We start from the raw sequence: 6432 nt of genomic DNA on the forward strand, positions 1-6432 counted from the left end.
CTTCTTCTTCTTTATTATCATCATCATCACCACCACCACCACCACCACCACCACCAAATATGTGAATGTGTATCCATTTCCCATCCCCCACAGAAACACATTAAAAAGATGCTGGAAGTTTTCTCTCTATTCCTTAATCCATCTTCATTAAACCCTATTTGTCTATTATAAATACAGTACATTTAGCTGGACAGTTGAATGCTCATGAAAGTGCAGAAAATACAAATGCAAACCTTTCATGCAATTGGGTAAAGAAAGCATGATTGAATTGTGAACACATGGATTTCAAACTTGTATATACCATGTGCAGAAATGTATAGATGAACTCTGTACAGGGTTAGAGGAATATGATTCAAAGATCAGCTGAGGATAGAAACAATAGGCAGGGACTTGTGGAACTCTGAAGTACCTTGAATAACAAGGAAAAATACTCCTTAACATCACCATAAAATGACTCTCATTTCAGAGATATTTCCTTACTAACCAAAGAGTCAGAATGACCCTGGGCAGGCAAAAAAATCAATGGGAGCAGGAGCAATTTCCACCTTCTTGTTGGCTTCCCCATTGAATTTCTTTGTGGCAAATTGACAGAGAGCATTGGGAATTTTACTTCCTTCCTTCCTTCCTTCCTTCCTTCCTTCCTTCCTTCCTTCCTTCCTTCCTTCCTTCCTTCCTTCCTTCCTTCCTTCCTTCCTTCCCTTCCCCTTCCCCTTCCCCTTCCCCTTCCCTTCCCTTCCCTTCCCTTCCCTTCTCAGTAGCCAGATAGGTGGCTGCTGCTGCTGGATGGGGAAGGGAATGAGGGATTGTACAAATGGTCAGAAAACTGTCAGGGAAAATTGAAAATGAGGATCACATGACCAGAGCAGCACAGCAGCAGCACTGAAGCAGCAACAGCCTGCTGAAGCAACCACAACTTTCCCCAAATCATGCCCTCAGGAGTAATGGGTCCCAGCATTCTGTAAGTTGGCCAATTTGAGGTAATTTGGTTGAATTTTTCCCCCTATGATGCACTATTCCATTCAGTTAAAGGTTACAGACACAAGAGTTTTAGTAGTATATAGTTATGTCTGAGGAGGTGAATTTCAGATTTCTGTACCAATGACCTTTGATGAAATTCATTTGTTAAACACAAAATTATGCCATCCAAAACAATTACGAATTTAGAACATAAAATGCATATGAAAAAATGTCTGTCAAAACATCTTAAATTACACCAGATGACATAAGTAACAATCAAGTGGTAATGCTGAGAAAAGGAAAAAAAATCACTAAATTACAGTTGACTTTCAATTATATCTTAGAGGCTTGTTGGTGCAGAAAGAGAGATTAAAGAGCAAAACATTAACACCAAATGTTCTAAGAAGACAAAAGATACAGGAAGGCCACAAATTCCTTCATCAGCAGATTTTGTCACTAATTTTATGCTGAAACGTTAAATGAAAACGGCAAACTAGCTCTTCAGACATGGGTAGGATTAGAGATGTTTTCAGAGTATTTTATTTTATGAGTTTTTAGAGATGTAATTCAATGTATAATTCTTTCTATAGATAATAGGCTCCTGTTAAAAGATTGTCTAGTCTAGACAAAATAACGAAATCTCTTTTATCTGATAAATGGCTGCTTTTTTTAAATCTGGGATTTCTGAGGAATTATGAGCCCACCTTTGGTGTTATTTTTTTTAAAGGAGCTGGCATTTTGCTAACTGCATGTCTCTGACAAATCTTGAACCTTCTCCTCCAAATATTATTTTCCATCACCTTATTCACAAGACAAATTGCTATATGAGTAAGGTTCCAACTGTGGTTAAGACTGATGTGAAAAGCAATGCTTAATAAACTCAAGGAAATTACTGAAGATTTAACTCTTGAATCACATCAGCATGAATGGGATATTTTATATCCTCCATTGCACCTCGGTACCTGTTACTGTAGTGACATGTGATCATAAAACAGGAATAGGAGAATGAGCAGGGGTAGATAGGAGGGGAAGAGAGGGCAGATGAGAAGAGTGCATCACGATATCATGAAGCAAACATTGCACTTACTTCAGATATTGAAGACAGATGCAAGGATCTAGCATTTACACTGCTTTAGGAATTAAATTCCTAAAGTTCAGTTTTTCTCTCAGATTTGCATGGAAACCTGACCAAAGCTTAGCTACTTGCTTCTTTCTTTCTTGATATATTTATTTCCATGATTCATCACCACCTCTGAATGGCCTTACGTGAATAGTAAAAGTATATACAATTTATATACTATATCTATTATAAGCAAACTAAGTTAATGATCTGCAACAAAAAGGGCACTTTGTAAACAATAACACAAATTGATTCTCCTGTAATAGTATCTTGGAATTGTGAAGATTTTAGACTAAGAATTAACAAGCAGCTGGCTGATATATTGGTCCATTCCTCCAGAAGGAATGAGAAAGTAAACCATGGAAATGTGTTTCATTGTTTACTACTACAATGTGGACTACGAAAAAGGACTCTCTCCTATCAAATTGGAGCTGAAAACCATGATTTATTTTTGTTTCCAGTTTCTGACTTGTTTAGCAGAAACGTCAAAAATCCTGATTTGAATGTTAAGCTAAACAAACCATTGGTGGAGTGTGCACCTCACATTTAGCTACTCACACTGGCAGGATAAGTCAACCTTTACTTCTCTAGTGCAGATATAACCACTGTGTATGAGAATCTAAGGTTTTAATTACTGGAGATTCTTTGAAGTGGTGATCCTGGATAATCAACTGGATTCTTCTGCCTGTAAATTACGTGTTTTGTCATTGAGCTATGAAAAAGATAACCTTAAGGACTGAGCTTTCTTTCTTAAAACTTATATCCACAGAAATGAAAAAGGTAGCACATGCTGGCCAGTGCCATAAATATAATTCTCTATCATTCTGCAATAGCATTTGAATCACAGCAAAATACTGTTCAGTTACAATCCTGAATAAAAATCAATTAGTTTGTTGTTTGATCCAATGCTTCAAGTCAGAATTATACTGTACTATAGTAGAAGAGGAATGATTATGTGATTACTAAAATTCCAAACTTTTTTGTGATGTAGCTCATTTTACACATTTTATAGATTCTGTCTCTTTCTACTCTACTCATAATACTACATTTGTGAGGCCTGTATTTCTCCCTTTCCTTGCTTATTATCCAGTTACCTTGCCATATTATGTAAGAGTCTCTAAATTATAGTCACAGACAGAAACCACTGTTAAAGAAAAAAGAATTGTATTATTTCATTTGAAAAGTTGAAAGGGTCATAGGTCCTTCAGTATATAACTAATGGAATGATCATATTTTTAGGTCAGGTAGGCAAAGAATCTCAGACTAAATCCATGCTGTCTCAAGAAAAGGGCTGGAAAAATACTTCTCTGAAGAGCTGCTAAAAGTCAGTACTAGCCTCAAATAATAGAGCGTGCCAAAGATCATAGGGAATTAGAAAAAAAAACTAGCATTCCTAAAATCACAGTTTATTCAAATTTGAAGTAGAATATTTTTCACTTTCTCTGTAAGCCAGTGAAAATGATGAAATCTGCAACCATGCAGGCAGAAGGTCTCTGTGAGGTAACCAGCATCTTGCATTTTTGAAGATTTGAAGGCCCCTTTGTCATAAAAGCTTCTAAAGCATGGGTGGGGAACGCTGGCCCTTTTATGACGTGTGAACTTCAATTCTGTCCACAATTCATAAGGGGGCTGTCATTCCCCAGTCCTGCTCTAAAGCAATAAGGCATATGCAGCCTTGTTAAGAAAAGGAGGAAGTGTGGTTACAGTGGTGAATTCAAAATCCTCAAGATGAGGATTTCCATCCAAGTAACGCTTCCTGTGCAATGATAAAATTCAGAACAGTGTTTTAAACCAAGGTTCATCATGGCAAGGCTGAAAGCACCTTTTTTTATGACAGGATCTTAGTTCTGAAGACTGTAATAAAGTACCAAGATGCATGTAGTAATTGTAGAGAAGGAAAAAAACAGTGCTTTCTTGATTAAGGCTTCTGAATGTCTTTCAAGAACTTTCTCTGCCTCTCTTTGCCCACTCCCACCCCAATCCTCCCACTGCCTTCTTCCCAGTGAAGAGGAGAGAAGCTACTCTGTTATTTGTTCAGCAAACTTGAAAGCCTTGTGTGCCTCTTACTGACAGTTCAGAGTTCCTGGTTCAGCAATGACAGTTCATTCAATAAAATGATTGTCCAGATTTCCAGAATGGCCCATATTGTACTGATCCAGTTCCACAGTTAAGTTCTCAGCCTACAAACAACAAGTCTCAGTTTCTTGATTATCCTGACTTGTAACTTATAGAAATACGAATAGTCTTTTCAAATAGTTTTCTGAATTTCTACATTAAAATGTAACTGAAATATTATTTTGGTTTACTGGCATTGCAGTGATTATAATATTTGTACAGTGACTCCACATTCATATTTTATTTGTTATTTAACTGTTTTAACATCGAGAAATATGTTTTTTGGTCAGATTTTTTTGTGATTCACATGTTCTCAAGTACCAAGCCCGCAATATTTCCCACAAATTTCTGACTAAGTTAAAAAATGCTGCTTGGAGCAAACTATTCAGGGAGAAAAAAAATACTTTTGATATGATTTTGTGCAAATCTCCTATGAACAATTGGTATTATCTTCCAGTTTCTTCCAATTAATTTTAGCTTGCTGAGATTTTGCTTTTTGTGTCAGAAATGTAGCTTAGCAGCCATATGTTTTGAGGTGCTTCAGAACTGGCTTACTCCTATAAACATGGCAAATTCAAAGACTAATTGGATGCATTGGCCACCATAACTGGTTAAAATTCATTGGTAATTCCAATGTTGCACAGGAGCAATGTGTTGTACAAATAGTCCTTGTTTAGCAATTGCCTTGTTTAGTGACCATTTGCAGTTACAAACTAATGAAAATGTAGCTTTATGACTAGTCCTCACATTTATGATCTTTACAGCTCTGTAAAGAAAAGGAAATCTAAAGTAAGATCATAAGCACAATTACAGTTTTACTTAGCGACCACTTCACTTAAGACCCAGTTGCCAGTTGCAATTGTAGTTGCTATATGAGGACTATCTATGTGTCAATTGCATACACTTTGATGTCCTATGTGTGTGAGAGAGAGAAGGATGGGAGGGAGGGAGGAAACCTCACCTACGGTATAGAATATTTTGTTTATATTTATTTGTCTAGTAGAGTTAGGGATATTCTTTATTTAAATGTGGATTATACAATGCATGTAATTTGTTGACTAGGGATGTATCAGCTGAATAGATACGTCTCTGTGCATATTTGTCTGAATATTTATTTACTTTTTGCGACATGAGAATTTCTTTTTTGGGGAAGCGAAATTCTTATTTAGAATTTAGGTTTATTCTCATACTTACGATATATATATGTCTCTGAGCTTCCTCAATTTACATTCTGTAAAATGGATATGTATGACTGGTATTATGCATTCACTTTCTGTGTTCTATTTGTATCTTTTTTTATCCTCAAATGAGGGAATGCATTTTTAAAATTGGCCATTTAATAAGAGTGCTCATAGAATACTCTTATAATTCCAAATTTGTTAATTGAATTCAAGGGTTAGCGAACCTGCTCTAAAGTCACATTGCCTCAATTTTATCAAAACTAAAACCTGAATTATTTTATCTCTGAAATACCAATGAAGTCATACACTCTATGTCCGTGGTGGCAAACCTATGGCACAGGCGCCACAGGTGGCACGCAGAGGCCTCTCTGTGGGCATGCGCGCCATCGCCCCAGTCCTAGACCTTCAGCTAGGTTTTATAAAACTTTTTCCCTTTTGGCCTCCGCCGCCATGTGCAAAAAAAAGGTTCACTTAATCAATTTCAACTTCTCGCGGAAAAAAAAAGATCTCGCAAAGTTGGAATTGAATGAACTTTTTAGTCCCACCCAGTCTGCCGTTACCACTGCAGCCACGCCCAGCCAATGGGCCACGCCCAGCCAATGGGCCACACCCACCCGGCACCCGATGATACATAAGTGGATTTTGGGTTGCAGTTTAGGCACTCGGTCTCGAAAAGGTTCGCCATCACTGCTCTATGTGAATTAACCAAATATAATCAATATTTAAAACAAGCAAATATACTACAGTATAATTATGCAATACAATTACAATAAAACCAGACATATACAGGAAGAAATGGGTACTATTTTAGTATAGTAAAAATGGTGCACTATTAAGGTTAACTAATGATATGTTGATAAGAGGAAAGCTATGGCAAATCTAGACAGCATACTAAAAAGCAGAGACATCACCCTGCCAACAAAAGTGCGTATAGTCAAGGCCATGGTTTTCCCAGTTGCAATGTATGGATGTGAAAGTTGGACCATAAGAAAGGCTGAGTGACAAAGAATTGAGGCCTTTGAACTATGGTGCTGGAGAAGACTCCTGCGAGTCCCTTGG

The sequence above is a fragment of the Protobothrops mucrosquamatus genome, unplaced genomic scaffold, assembly GCF_001527695.2.
Source record: "Protobothrops mucrosquamatus isolate PMUCROS unplaced genomic scaffold, P.Mucros_1.0 scaffold378, whole genome shotgun sequence".
Classification (NCBI taxonomy): domain Eukaryota; kingdom Metazoa; phylum Chordata; class Lepidosauria; order Squamata; family Viperidae; genus Protobothrops; species Protobothrops mucrosquamatus.